The following is a 16,660-nucleotide window of genomic DNA, read 5'->3' as shown; positions in this document are numbered from 1 at the left end:
CAATGTTTGAACATATGAATAATGTTTTCTTGAAAATTAGTAACTAGTTTCCTGTAAATGGATAGTCACTGAATTTAAATAAATCAAAATATCTGCAACTCAGCACTGCTCAAGGCCCGACCACACACTATAAATAATGTATGAGAATAAATCAATACATGAAAGAAAATATTCTAAATCCCCAGGTGTTAAATTGATAAGAACCTGAACTGTTAGTCATGTATTACACATCATCTTAAACCTCTCTGCTCTTCAATTTTTGTGTTACAGATAGTATCCGATTTTGGAGATGAAAATATCATAACATTGACAGACTTTCCTTATTTTTGTTCACCAGTGTTTTGGGGCAATTTGTCACTGAGGAAAATAGAATTAGTTGTTAAGAAGTGTGCAATAAGGATAATCTGAGGTCTCACTCTACAACCTTCAGTAGATAGCTCGTTAAACAGTTACGCACACTGACAACAGTGTCACAATACATTTACTCCCATATGAAGTTTGTTGTTAACAATCAACCACAGTTCAAAAGCAATAGCAACTTACATACACACTAGAGGGAAAATTATATACACTATCCATCTCCACCCTTTAGGGTGGCACGGAAAGAACTGAAGTATTTGGCCATAAAAATCTTTGACCACCTACTCAAACATTTGATACAGCACACAATTTTATTCACAGAACTGTTTATAGCTCCTCTCTTTTGACGGAATGTTAGCATGCCTATTTCTAGTCTGACTCAATGACATAAAAAAAAAAAATCATGATGCTGAGTTACTGAAAAGATGTAAAGATCCCCACATATCAGCTCTCCATCAGCAGCCAGCAAATATAGACTCCATAACTGATGTCACAGCAACCCACCTCATTCTGTTGCTTGTTGTATGTCACTTTGCCACATAAGTGGCAAAAGCTATTTCATCAAAGGAAGTGTCACACGAGAAACAACCAGTACTGTACACATCACAGGTTACTAGTTTTACATTCAACCTGGCCAGTTGGGATGTTAACCTCAGTAGCTGCCATTATGTTCCTTAAACAGTAATAAGCTTTGTACCAGGACCAGTTTTCACAATCTACTTTTTAAAAAAACTAGTACAGGCACTTGCTCATTAAAGTAATCTGTACCAAATAAATATGCTTCAAACATAGAACAAACCAGCTGCAAAGGATATGTGTAAATGAATGCAAAGACAGAACAACCTTTCCAAACACGTGTTGGAACAATCAAGTAGTGTCTCAAATTTAACATTGGTAAATAGCACTTTACCTTCATTCCTTTCCTCTTTTGCCAAATTATGCAAACCGAGTACCTAGTGCTCATTTCTATGTTACCTTTTGTTTGTGTCTACATCTGTTGACGGTATGTTGAAGAGTCAAATCTATCCTTGATGTGCTACCTTACTCAACATTAGAGATATAGAACATAAGCTTTCACAGTCAGTAATGCTCATTTCTGTGAAATGCCTGAGGATTAATTGATTTTTGACAGAACTATATATAGCTGTTAAATCTGCTGGATTCAGAATACTCAAGAAATCATACAGTTACCCAATTTCTAAGAAATTAAATGCACTGCTGCAATCACATTACAAATTTATAAAAATTACCCAGTCAAAAATTATGACAAACTAGCTGAATCAATCAGACCAATCACCATCCAAGTAGGAGCCTACATTCACTCCTTTCGACATTATGAAGATTTATATCGACACACGTGCAGATGAAACGGCCAAAATAAAATTTTATGATGGGATGAAAGTGTTGAACTTATCAAATTATAAACAAAAATAAAATATTTATTCAGAAAGGAGGACTGGGCATGGATTCTCTCCTTACTAGCACTATTACCCATAACAAATTTTTTGATAACCATCTACAAGATGCACAGAAAATACTTTGGAAAATCTAGGACGGAACGTAACAATATTATGAGAAGGAAAGTTGCTACTCACCAATATAGTGGAGATGCTGAGTCACAGATAGGCACAACAAAAAAAACTCTCACAAATAGTGTGGTTTCAGTTGCCTGAGACTGCAGTCGTGTGTGAGAGTTGTGTTTGCATGTGCATGTGTGTGTCTATTGTTGGCGAAGGCCAATGGCCGAAAGCTTTAACTGTGAGAGTCTTTTCGTTGTGCCTATCTAGGACTCAGTATCTCTGCCACATGGTGAGTAGCAACTTTCCTTCTCATAATATTGTTACAGGAAATACTTTATTATTAAAGATATGAGGTTGATATTCTGTTGCTGTAACACAACTGTAAGAATGACACTGATCTGTAAGCTCTTAAGGTGAATGAACTCCATACTAATATCAACTTTACTGTCAAATATCAGCACAATATGTCAATCAACTATTTAAATCTCTCTGTTATCAAGTAGTTATAAAAACATTAATTATTTTACATTATGTAATAGGTACTAAGCTGTCTTGTCTTATGATTGTTGGTTGTTACTCCCCGTTCTAGGTGTATTACATCTGTAACTTATTTTTAACATTATTATATATCTTTATTCAGGGCACCACTCGAAAATAGTCCTGATGGCTGAAACTGGTCATGGTATTAAAAAACAGAAATTCCAACCGTTTTCAATTAATTACTAAAGTTGCAGATAGCCTGCTCAATCATGTTCAGAACACTGGACAAAGAAATATACAAAAGTAGCCTTGTACATTTCTATATCATTACTTCAGTAGCGACATGAGATGAATGGATGAATGAACTCTTATGACACTGTAATGAAAGGAAATGCTTCCCTTTGCACATTGTGCACTTTTCATTTAATAAGAAATGGGAGAAAATGAGTTATTCCCGAATTCGAGCATCCACAAAAAAATTTGCTTTTACTTAAGTGGTTATTTTTCTATGGAGAGATGTGGAATTTATATTTTGTTTCATAAGGATGACCTCTATTGCCCGCACCCTACAACCCTTCCCCTTTCCTCACAACAGTATTAAGAGAATATATTTGTGTAGAACATTAGGTTACAATATATTCAGTCACACTCTTACATTGATAATGTGAAACACTCATTATGGAATATTATTAAGTTACTCAAATACATTCATTAAGCTATAATGTTGGGCTAGGATGAAATTCCAATAAAAATAATACAGGCAGGATGTCACATTATTGCACCTCAACCCTGACAGACAATAAATCAATCATCAAATCTGCCAGTTAATCATTAGATGAGGGTTGCTTCCCCTACAGATTTAGATACATGGAAGTTCAACCTGTTTATAAAAGGGACAGAAATGATGAAAAAAAAAAAAATTCTGCCCAGTACCACCATTTTTTTCCTAAAAAATTTGAGCGGACAACACGAAATCAATTTAAAAAGTAAAACAAAACTTATAACATTATCCTGAATAACAAATATGGATTTAGGAAGGAGTGAAGTACTGTGCACACTATAAACGACAGTAGAAGAAAGAACAGCCATACATTACCTCAAAACCAAATCCTGACCTAATCATTCTACCTGCAGACAAAGGTACTGTTGTTATGAATCACACTGACTACTTGGCAGAAGGCCTCCACCAATTGTCTGACTCCTCCACCTATAAGCTTTGACAGAGTGATCCCATCCCATAAGTCCAACACAAACTCCAATCACTGTTTAAAGCCTTAAGCCCTTCCCGGAACATCTCCCCTGAATCCATTTCCCTCCTCACCTCTATGACACCCCAAACACCCACCTCCTACAGGCTCCCCACAATCCACAAATCCAACAATTCTTGGCGCCCCATTCTGGCTGGTTATTGTGCCCCCACTGACAGTATTTTGGCACTAATTGTCCAAAAACTCCAACCAATTGCCTATAATCTCCCATGTCAAAGACACCAACCACACTTCCTTCACGGACTCTCCAACATCCCCACCCCTATACCTACTGGATCCCTACTTATCACTGTTGACAACCCCTCCCTATACACCAACATCCCCCACACCCATGGTTTTACTGCTATTGAACACTCTTTCCCAAAGTCTTTCATACTCCAAACCCAATACCTCATACATCTTACTAACTTTATTCTAACCTACAAGTACTTCTCATTTGAAGAAAATACTTATAAACAAATCTGCAGCACAACCATGGGCACCCACGTGGTACCTCCTATGCCAGCCTTTTTATGGCCGTCTACAGGATGTGTTTCCCAACCTCTCAAAATGCCAAACCCGTAGTCTGGCACAGGTTCATTGATGATATCTTCATGATCTGGGACCAGTGGCAAGAAACCCTATCTTCATTTCTTCACAACCTCAAAACCTTCTCTCGCATCTGCTTCAAGTGCTCCTCCTCAACCCAGCGTGGCACCTTCCTGGATGTTGACCTCCTACTCTATGACGGCTCCATCCACACCTCTGTCCACATTAAACTCACCAAATAATACTTGCATTTTGACACTTATTGACCCTTTAATAGCAAAAAAAGTCCCTCCCATACAGCCTCGCTGCCTGGGCATGGTGCATCTGCAGTGAGGGTCTCACCAAGGCCTTCACAGACAGACACTACCCTCGAGACCTAGTCCACAAACGGATCTACTGTGCCATTTCCCCCTCACAGCCCCAATCCTCCCACAACCTCCATTAACCAGCCACAAAGGAGTGTCATCTGTGTCACCCAGTACCACCCTGGACCAGAACAACTCAACCACATCCTTTAGCAGGGCTTTGATTACCTATCATCGTGCCCTGGAATGAAGGACATCCTACTTGAGATCTTCCCACCCTGTCTAAAGTAGTGTTTTGTCACCCACCCAACCTCCACAACATCCTAGTCCACCCCTATGCCACTCCCAATCCCAACCCCTTGCCAAAAGAATCATATACCTGTGGCAGACGCAGGTGCAAGACCTGTCCAATCCACCCACCCAGCACTTCCTATTCCAGTCCTGTCACATGTTTATCCTACCCCATCAGGGGCCAGGACACCTGCAAAAGCAGCCCTGTCATTTACCAGCTCTGCTGCAATCACTGCACAGCTTTTTATATTGGTATGATAACCAACCATTTGTCCACCAAACTATGGCCAAGAGAAAAGTAGACATCCTACTGCACAACATACAGCTGAATGTAACACACTTTATTTCAATGCCTACTTCACTACCAGAGCCATCTGAATCCTTCCCTCCACCACCTGCTCTTCTGAACTGCGCAGATGAGAGTTATCCTTACAACACATTCTCTGCTCCCATAATTATACCGGCCTCAATCTATTGTAACATACAGTCCTCATACTCTCCACCCAACAGTTTCCACCATCTGTCTTATCTCCTCCCCACTCTTGTCTCCCATTCTGTTTGTTTGCAGCCCTCTGCCAATGCACTTGCCAGTCTTTCCCCACTCTTCTCCTTTTTTTGCCCAGCTCCCTGGCCACAACCTCCTGACACTGCATCTGTTGGCATCCTAGTCCTTGCATACTCCACCAGGCAGTGTTCATCTCTCTCCCCACCGACACACTACTCTCCCTTCTCCTTCCCCACCCCCTCCAGATTGCTGCCTGCATTCCACAGAATGTTGCACTGCAGCCCAAGATGCTGGAGTTGGGGGTCATGTGTGTGAGAGATGTACTACCTTTTGTGTGTGTATCCTGGAGTTGGTGCTTTTATGTGCGTGAGATGCACTTGCTTGTGTGTGTGTGTGTGTGTGTGTGTGTGTGTGTGTGTGTGTGCGCACCTCCCCCCCCCCCCCCCTCTCTCTCTCTCGCTACTGACGACGGCTGTAGCTGAAAGCTACACGAGGTGCTATCCAAAATTTTCGGGACTGGTGCTGCCATCTGTTCAAAACCTTTCCTTTGGACTAATGGTCACCATCACATTCAAAGTAGTCCCCATCCACACATACACACCAGTCCCAGCACTTCTGCTACTGGTCAAACATTTTCTGGAAGTCCTGTTCTTTGAGGGAGTTTATCACCGCCAGTGATGCTTCTTGAATCCTTTCTAGAGTGTCGAACCAATGGCCTTTCAACTTGAGTTTCAGTTTTGGGAACAGCACGAAGTCGCAAGGTGCCTAATCTGGCAAGTACGGTGGGTGGGGTTCAACTGCCATGTTGTTTTTTTGCCAAAAAGGTCCTGGTGAGCAAGGACATGTGACAGGGTGCATTGTTGTGATGCAGCAGCCAGTTCCCTTAGTGCCAAAGTTCCGGCCGTCGTCGCTGCACGTTTTCATGGAGCCGTTGCAAAATGTCACAGTAGTATGCGGAATTCACTGTTTGGTTGGATGGGATAAATTCTTTGTGCACAATTCCCTTGGTATCAAAGAAAACAATGATCATGCTCTTCACCTTTCTCGCTTTTTTGGGTCTTGGAGAGCCCAGGCTCTTCCACTGGGACGACTGTTGCTTTGTCTCTGGGCCATAAATGTAAATCCAGCTCTCATTGCCTGTGATAACCCGTGACAAGAAGGTTGAATCATCAGATGTGCTCTGACGAAGGTCCGTGCACAACACGCTGTGCCTTCTGATCGGCAGTCAAGATCCTTCACACAAATTTTGCAGCGACACATTGCATGCCCAATTCATCAGTCAACATTCATTGACATGTCCCATAACCAATACCCACTTCATCTGCAAGGTCTTTAATGGTCCAATATAGATCCGCATGAACCAATTGTTGAAGTTTGACAACGATGCCTGGTGGTGTGCAGCTAATGGGCCTTCCAGTGTGAGCATCATCTTCGATGTCTGTACAGCCAGCCCTGAACTGAAAGTGCCACTCAAACACACGCATACGGCTCATGCTCTGTCCCCCAAACACTTGTTGAATCATTGCAAGGGTCTCCATAGCACTTTTCCCAAGATGCACACAGAATTTGATACACATGCACTGTTCTGTTCGTGGATCCATCGTAAAATCGGCACACACCAAACAGAGAGTATTACGGAAATCACTGTGGACATCCCAGCTGAATGCCACTCTGCACACTGACTCATCAGATATGCAACTCTCGCCACCTAGCGGTGCAAAGATCTACTACTCCTACTTTCCAGATGGCAGTACCAGTCCCAAAAATTTTGGATTCCACCTCATATGTGAGTGTCTTCTGATCAAGCCTGTCTGCAGCGTGATGTGTCTTCTTTACAGTAAGTAGCAATTTGTCTTTTCCTACATTGTTGATATTCCTACCTGGAGTTTCCATTGTTTGATTTAACCAAATTATTCAAGAACTTTGTTGTATAAGTGAACTGAGCCTTCCAAAACATGAATTGCACATTTCAGAACCACACAGACTGCTGAAGTTAAATTATGAGGGCAAAGAGTTGATCACTGCAGATTTGGTTAATTTTTACAAGTTAATTTAGAGAAAACTGCCATATACTGATAATGTGGGTTGTTAGGTGAAGTGATTAAACAGTTATGTTTATGTAATGAGTGATCTAAATAATGTAACTGACTGAACTGTTAAGAAAATTGTTTGTCGTGCATATTTCATAGCAGTTGTTAGATATTGCACAATTTTTTGTGGTTGTTGAAAAAATAAAGCATGTAAATGTCAAAGTACAGAAAAAAAGAGTCATCAGAGCTACGATGGGAACAAACAACAATCAATCGTACAAATCATTATTCAAAAACCTTCATTTAATGAAAATTCCTTGGCTATTTATATATGAAATACTGCTCTTGAGTTAAGACCCATCAACTTTTTGATGGAATTCCTTTTTCACATGTTTCGAAATGCGGCATAAATCAGACTACATATTTCTTTCTCACAGCCTTAACTTGCTGGAAAATACTCCTTATTGTATGGCTATGAAGCCTAGTAATAAAATAAGGTCCAGCTAGTAGAACCACAAGCTAACAAGAACAGAAGCAATTACCTCTGTACCTGCAACATCGCCCGCAAATGTGTATGCAACATATATTGCACACCTTACCTCCTTGTCCCCCCCCCCCCACCTCCTCCTACCCCTTTCTCTGACCATTTTCTCCTCCCCAATTTGTCTGTTCATCCCCTCCTCCCTCTCTCTGTCTGTCTGTCCATTTCTTCCAATTCCCCCACCAGCCTGACCACCCTCATCTCACCCTTCTGTCTGTCTACCCATTGCCTCCTCACCCTCTCTGCACACCTCCTCCTCCCCAAGTCTTTCTGTCCAGCTCCTATGTCACCCCAGCCCAATGGAGCTAGGTGGCTCTCACCCCACAGTGCTTCTCTCCAGACAGTAAGTGCTATGTTTACCAAGTTTGGATGAAATCAATCTAGTGGTTCAAGGGGAGATGTGGAAAACACACACACACATCCACACACACACACACACACACACACACACACACAAATCTATACTACTATATAAAGACAAGTTGTCATTTAACACTGTTACCAAAAATCTCAAAAAGTTCTTGACAGATTTACTTCAAATACTTAAACGTTTCGACAGACTTAAACTATTTTTTTTTAAATATATGTGGCAGTAAATATATGTATAATACATAAAGGGGAAATGTTGTGAGGAAAAATCTCAGCGAGTTCTATACTGATTTACATGCAAATTTTATACAAAACTCTAATAAATGCTCATGCAGAGACAGGCTATATACTGCCCTGCACAACAATGTACAGGTTTTTTGTCGAAACAGACTGTGAGAAAGAAAATCCAATGCAGTGAAAAGGTGCAGTTTTAATTACAATAGAAGGGCATTTAAAACATTAGTCTTATTGCTTCTCCCATTCGTATTCCTGCTCGTTATATGTATTTTTACACAAAAATTCTATACATAACTATGTGCTGTTTTGTTTTGTTTTCTTCCTTCAGTCAGTTTTAACAAAAAACAGGGAGTTCTATTTATGGCTTAACAGCTTATGATGAGACTACTACTGAATCTGAATCGTCCTAAACTTTGTAATCTTACCAATTTGAATACTAAGACCATGCTAAATACTGTCACTGAAACTACCATATTTACTCGAATCTAAGTTGCACCTTTTTCTGGTTTTTGTAATCCAAAAAACCGTCTGCGGCTTAGAATTGAGTGCAAAGTAAGAGGAAGTTCTGAAAAATGTTGGTACGTGCCGCCACAACTAACTTCTGCCGTCGAATATATGTAGCACTAGGCATGCTTTGCAGGCACAAAGATAAATACTGGTGCCAAAACCTCTGCGGCAGGAGGGGGGGGGAGAGGGGGGGGGGGGGGGGGAAGACGAGCTTTTTTTCTCCACCCAGAGTTTCGCCCACTGCATTTTCATACATTATCCAACGAAGGAAATACAAATTTCGTATTGTTCATCTTCGAATGTAGCAGCATTTCAACGTACTATGAAAATCCAACTGGCAAGTCTGTTTGGGATGTTTGTCAATATGGGAAACTCTACGTTCTGAATTTTTTCCTACCTGTGAGAAGAGATGGTTGCTAATAGGAACTTTAATGAATTGTGAATCACATGCAGTATTCTCTTCACCATAAGAATAATACGAATATAAACATTTTGTCATGCATTGTTTCGTGTTTGCAGCTATCTTATTTAAATCCTGTCTGCCTAATAAACTACTAAACTAGAGTGAGACAACAGCAAACGCGGAAGAATACACACATCATGTCATGTTTATATTCGTATTATTCTTATGCCTAATAGTGATACAGTCAGAAATGAAGCACGGCAATTGACTAGATTTTTAAATCTAAGATGACTCTAATTTCAGTGCAGAATGTAATGTACTGAAACAGGCGTCTGCAAAGATTTTTAAACGGAGAAAAATTTTCACTAAACTCTCGTTCAGAACATGTTCTATCATATGCAGTCTATTATTTGGTTCTTGTTAATCATTATCAAAGAAAGCAGCAGTTAAGTAACAACAAATAGCAGTCTCTTGCCATTGTTTCGCTACAGTAATGCATTTTCAGCTTAGAGTAATGTAAACACCTACAACAAAGAGAATGGCACTTATGAGATCAAAGAAAAATAAGCAATCAATTCAAACCAGACGAAGCACATGAAAAAGGAAGGGTACCCGTATAAATATGGACAGAGCGCCTGATGCATAGCAATGGCTACCTGGTAAAGCTTAACTGCTAAGCTTATGACACGAACCAAACTACTGTAGCTGTATCGTCATTCATTCGACATAAATTATGTCTCATATTATAATGGACCAACTTCGTTTCGATTTGGAGGTGCGGCCTAAAACTTTTCTCTCCCCTTGAATTTCGAGTCTCAAATTTCTGGTGCGGCTTAGATTTGGCAAAATATTTTTTTCCGTGATTTAGAGTCTCATTTTTCAGGTGTGGCTTAGATTCTAATGTAGCTAAGATTCGAGTAAATACGGTACTATCCTCAGAGATCCAGCAGCAGGAGAGGTCCCTTATACCCCCTATACAATGACACTAACTGATTTATCCATTCATTTTGAGAGAATTCAATTCCCAATCAAGGATTCATTGTCAATAATAATAATAATAATAATAATAATAATAATAAACAAGGCTTCTAGGTCAGAGAGTGGGGAGAAGAGGAGACGGACAGAGTGTTGGGAGGAGGGAGGGATGGAGGAAATGGACAGAGGGAGGAGGAGGAGGAGGAGGAGAAGGAGGAGATGAGAGGGGGAATGAGGAGTACTGAGAACACTGAGGACGACATGGACAGAGAGAGGGTGTGGGGGTGGGGGATGGAAAGATGTGCTGGATAGAGAAAAAGGGAGAAAGGGATCAGGAAGTATATCCAATTCGCATAAATATTTGGCAATTGTGAAGCATTGCTGGATTCGCAAGTATCTGTGTACGATATACAATACAGATGCACGCCATCAACTGTATTCATGATTGATTGTGATTAAAATGTCACAAAATTTACACAATTATGTAGTTAAGTGTAACTTTCAGTTCCAACAATCAGAGCACAGATATATTTACATTGGGAGCACTGCTATGGGATTGTTATTTATTTATTAGGATATTCAAGGACATGTCGCCATGTATTGTAAGGGATTTCATTCATGATGAGTGATGGTGGGGCGTGGAGTCATCAAGTATGAGCAGGTGATCGATACTAATAGCCATAATCCCATTAAATGCACGTTGTTATTCTTACCATGATTAGGTGTATACATGGACATGGTGAAAGTACTGGTTGACTACTACAGTAAACCCAGTAACAACATCACTGGTGGTGACGACAGCACAACTGTCAGTTTCGAATCCACAATGACAGCTTTTACTCATTGCCAGTGGCTTCATGTGGAGTTAGCTGCCATAGGTATGTGTGCATTGAGTGCATCCTATTTCCAAATCCCTTACAGGATAGAAGTTTGTTTGATTTGTACAATAGTTTCCTAGCATTTCATCATTCTCCTCCTCCATTTTTTTTTTTTTAACCGACAATCTGATGACAATGATTAATGGAAAATCTCATATAAAGATGTGGAACAAATACTAACAAAGAGATAGAGGGGCTGGCCAGTACTTACCTCAGCTCAGTACAGCAAAAAAAAAAAAAAAAAAAAAAAAAAAAAAAAAAAAAAAAAAAAAAAAAAAAAAAAAAAAAAGAACCGAAAATTTATGTTCCTAGCTTTCGGAACTTTGTTCCTTCATCAGGGAGGAGAGAGGAGAAAGAAAGGGAAGAAGGGAAAAGGGATTCAGTTACTCACAACCTAGGTTATGAAGCAACAGGGAAAGGAAAACAGGGAGGGTAGCAAGGGTGGAGGAATGGTTGTCAGAGGAAAGCCCAAGACACAAATATATATGTATCCATAATAAAAGTTCCAGTTTCAAAACACTGTAGAAAGAGAATCACTGCTCAGAATGATGTCACATCTGAACAGCATGTTATGGTCAATGAGGGAAACATCATGGAGGGAGGGAGTTTGTGTGTGTGTGTGTGTGTGTGTGTGTGTGTGTGTGTGTGTGTGTGTGTGTGTGTGTGTGAGAGAGAGAGAGAGAGAGAGAGAGAGAAACACAAAAATCTGACCAATAGATGGTGCTCTAAGCATCAGGATATGCACACCAACGGAAGCGCGACATGCAGCTGTTCCTCATATTGCGTTAAAGGTGCCCAAAATGACTGCCTCCACAAAGGCGCGCTCCTGGTAAAGTTCTTTCATAAGAACAGGGGCTGCACACCAGTAGCTCTGCAGAATTTCTGGACACTGGACACTCAAGGATATGAAAAAAAAAGACACTGACCCCTTGAAAAAAATACACTGATCTGATGTCTGCTAATGGTCTGGACAAAATGATTATAATATTTGAAAAGAGAGGTTCTTTGAATTGCAATGTGGCAAAGGGAGGAAAGCAGTTGATCCAATGTCTTTCGAAGATGTAGCAACAGCACTGCAGGATGGGTTGAGCGGTTGTGTGCAAACATGCAGTGCATAGAGAATTGCTCGAACATTGGAGCCTGCGGACATGGTGCATAAAATCCTATGAAACATCCTGCACTGCTATCAATACAAAATCATCCACATTCAGGTGTTGCTTCCTGCTCACCCGTCAGCGAGACAAAATGTTCGCTCTGGAAATTCTCCTTCGCGTGGAAATGGACAATGAATGGGCATGGAATATTACATGGACAGATGAAGCGCATTTCCATCAACACGAAAATGTCAATACACAGAACTGCAGAATATGGGCAACAGAAAATCTGCCACATGTCCAGTGGTACCACTTCACTTCATTCTCCAAAGATCCCTGTGGAATACAGGTTCCTGGCATCATTTATCATAGGAACACATTTTTTGAGGAGATGAGTCCTGTAGGTCCTGTTACCTGTATCATCACTGATAAATGATACGAGAGTCTTTTGTGTACCAACATCATTCTAACCCATCAACAGTGTAGATGTGCGGGTAGGATCATTTTTATGCAAAATGGAGCTCCTCTGCACATTGCACAGCCAATGAAGCGGCTGCAGCAAAGGCATTTTGGAAATGCTTGAATTATCACATTTTCATTTCCCTGTAGCCACGCCATCCAGATCACCTGATCTTAATCCATGTGAACTCTAGCTGTGGGATTAACTGAAAAATATTGTGTTCAGTGTTCCAATTACACATTGCGCAACACTTTCTGAACATTATCCCCAGCACACTCTGACCAGTTGTGGAACATACTGTTCCTCAGTTTGAACTTGTGGTAGAAAACAGTGGACACTATGTCTTGCGTCAGCCTCATGACAGTTACAAAAATTATATAATTTTGTTTCCAACGGAGTTTTTGGCCTCAGGAAATTAAAAACTGATTTTTCTCATCCAATGCACGACAGCCTTGCTGTGGTGGATGGGCTTACCTAACTAACAGAGCCCCTCTGTTGACAATTGAACTTGTGCAGTAATGCCCAATGAATACTACACATGTAATGTGCAATTAAACCATAGCCATCATATTGTAGTTCATCATCATCATCAGCAGCAGCAGCAGCAGCAGCAGCTGACCCATTTACATTAAGATGCTTATAGCACCATCCATTGGTAAAATTTTAATTAATTTTTTTTTTCTCCACGACAATCCCTGCCGTGTCAATAATATGCTGTTCAAATCTGACGTCATTCTGAGCAGTGGTTGTCTTTCTACAGCATTCTGAAACACACTTCAATTACATTACACATACATCATCTAGACTTTAGGAAGTTTTAATGTAAGAAAGGAGTAAATAAAAACCATTATACCCCTGATCTCTCAGTCCCACACTGTGGCACAGATTTTGGAATGGTGTTTGGCTGGGAAGGTTGTGCAAGTGAGGGCATATAACTGATCTATACTTCATCAATTATAAAATTACAATATCAAATTCTTTGCACTCAACCACTTGGAATAATCAATATAGCAATCTGATGGTCCAAGAATTCAACACAATATTTTGTCTCCCTTAACAATAATCTTATCTCAAAATTGGGTAATTATAATACAGTATGTAACTCACTCTAAGATACCAGCATACCTCATGTAGGTTTAAAGAAACTAATACTGCTTCTACCCCAAAAGACTTTGCAAAAGGCCAGCAAAATAAAAGGACAGTTTGATTCTGTCCATAAGTAACTTTATAACAAGACATGAAAATAAAATGGAAACTTGCTTTTGGATATAAATAACTTAGCAAGGGGCACAAAATAAAATAGGGTGCAGATTAGCCATACTACTGTGTTTCACTGAAGAGTTTCAGTCAAATTATTGTATATGACTTTTAATGTGACAGTAAATATTCTATTGTATTCTTAGGTTTGATCCACTTGATCTACTTTTGCAGTTTCTTGTCTCATTCCTTGTGTAGCTGAAAACATATCAGTGGACTGGAAAAGAGGAGCATTTGTAATTCAGCAGTACTAAACAATAGCAGATGCCCTTCACCCCTTTTACACCAAGAAGAACCCTGGTTTCTTGATGTGCTAACACCTGAACAACAGGGAAGAGACGCAATAGCAACTAAACAAAAGACAAATTGAAGCAAAAAAGGAAATGGAAGAAGGGGGTCTGATAAAGCTGCAGGCAAAAATATAAATAGTGAGGCAACATAGAGGACAAGGAAAGAAAAAATGTGGAACACAGAGGAAAAGGAGAGAAAAAGTAATCGCAAATGCTGTGCCATTCTGCGAAAATGTGTAGTAGTATCCTTTCTGTATTTTGGATGGGCATTATCCACTGGTGTAATGTGCTACCCAAGCTCGGAAATTGTTAGTACATTTAATGGCTGTCACTGTAATTCATTTTGTTGATAAAACTGTTTGTTCAGCTAACCTGCAGCCACACCTAATTGGTGCGACTTTTTTCTTGTATTTGGGGAACTGTATACTTCCAGTTTCAAGCCTTGCTCTTGATAGTATACATTGTTAAAATTTGTTTTTAATGAATTGAGCCTGTTCAAGTATTTTTACAGATTGTGAGTCTTTTAACAAGGCTCTTTTAAACTGTAATTACAACAAAGTCTACTCCATGAAACAACAAATGACGAAATATGTGGGTCCACACTCCATGTGTTTTCCTTAAAGTTATCCCATCCCTAGTTTTGAGGTATCAACTTTACTCTCTATGACTCTATGCACTATATAAGTGCAGGGAGGAGCCTCTCAAGTCTTAAGTCAAGTCTGAAGATGTCTCCCGCAGTTGGAGACTAAACATCACGAAGCAATTTTACGTATCGACCAAGGCCTCTCAGCCCAGAATTTTTAACATAAGATAACTCTATGTTATTTTGATTTCTACCTTGCAGTCTGTTTTTACAGAAAACAGGGAAGTTCTACTTATAACTAATCGGCCTAAGATTACAATACTACTATTGAATCAGAATAATCTGACACTCTGTAATCCTATCCATTTGCAGATTAGAACTATGTGAAATACTGTCATCGTAGCTACTGTCTTCACAGATGAAGGCACTGGAGAGGTCTCTCATATGATGTACGAAGGCTGCTCAGAAAATAGAGAACGTTTCCATCTGATGCTGCTAGGTGCGTCCCAATCTCATATATTTTGGTATGTGCATGCTCGGCAGCTCAGTCGGCATCCATCCGTGACAGTGGCAACGTCTCTGCGCGTCTGGTTTTTTTTTTATATTAGAATCTGAAATGTGCGCTGCAATCGAAAATCGCGCCAGTTGCGAGGTGCAGTCTGTGATATGGTTTTTGTTGGCAAAAGACCTAAAACCTATAAAAATTTATCATGAACTGTGCAAAGTGTATTGAAACAACATAATGAGTGAATGTTCCATCTGGAAATGGTGTATTCAGCTTAAAAATGGCCAAACCAACGATCATAATGAAGAGAAGAGTGGACGGCCGAGCATTGTGACGGACGATCTTGTCGCTAAAGTTGACGAACCGATTCGTGAAAAACCGTCACTTCACAATAATGGAGCTTTTGCTTTCTTTTCCACAAATTTCAAGGACTCTGTTGTTTGAATTTGTCACTCAAAAGCTAGGCTACCACAAATTTTGTGCACGATGGGTGCCCAAAATGCTTACAGAGCACCATAAAGAACAGTGAATGGGGGTAACAGTAACATTTCTGGAGGCCTACCACAAACATGGTGATTCATTACTGGATCGAACACGTAAATTGTGAGACAAAATTGCAGTCCATGGAGTGGGGCACACAAGGTACCCCCAAAAAACAAGAAAATGTTTGCAAGCATTGTCAGCAAGGAAGTTGATGGCGTCAGTATTTTGGGATAGGCAAGGTGTGCTTATTGATTTTCTTGGACGTGGAGCAACCATAACTTCTGCCCAGTACTGTCAAACTTTGCACAGCCTTAGAAGAGCAGTTCAAAGCGAACACAGAGAAAAGCTGACATCCAGAAGTTTGTTTTTGCGTGACAATGCCTGGCCTCGGATGGCAAACTGCACTAAAGAACTCCTTAATACATTCAAATGGGAAGTTTTCCCTTATCCACCCTACAGCCCCGATCTTGCATCAAGCGACTTCCACTTGTTTCCCAATATGAAGAATTGCCTTGCAACGCAGCGCTATGACGACACGGAACTCCAGGCAGGTGCGACACACTGGCTGAAGTCACAGGCGGCAAAATTTTACAACGAAGGTCTTTCAAAGTTTGATCACCGCTATGATAAGTGCCTCAATGTGTTTGGTGACTATGTGGACAAGTAGTATGCCAGTCGCTCTTTCAAATGTATATAATAAAATGTATTTCTTGTACTTTTTTTATGCCAAAATGTTCCCTACTTTCTGAATAGCCTTTGTATACCAATGATCCCAACCAATTTACTCATTA

The 16,660-nt window shown here is 40.2% G+C and overlaps 1 protein-coding gene across 2 annotated transcripts in view; it reads right to left on the bottom strand.

Annotated features, from left to right (window-relative positions):
• LOC126100803 (transcription termination factor 2) overlaps positions 1-16,660 on the bottom strand; it is a 255,850-nt gene that overhangs the window by 82,023 nt on the left and 157,167 nt on the right. The window lies entirely within an intron of this gene.

Source organism: Schistocerca cancellata, chromosome 9 (assembly GCF_023864275.1).
Source record: "Schistocerca cancellata isolate TAMUIC-IGC-003103 chromosome 9, iqSchCanc2.1, whole genome shotgun sequence".
Taxonomy (NCBI): Eukaryota; Metazoa; Arthropoda; class Insecta; order Orthoptera; family Acrididae; genus Schistocerca; species Schistocerca cancellata.
The sequence above is the reverse complement of the archived record's forward strand: the minus strand, read 5'-3'. Positions and strand labels throughout refer to the sequence as shown.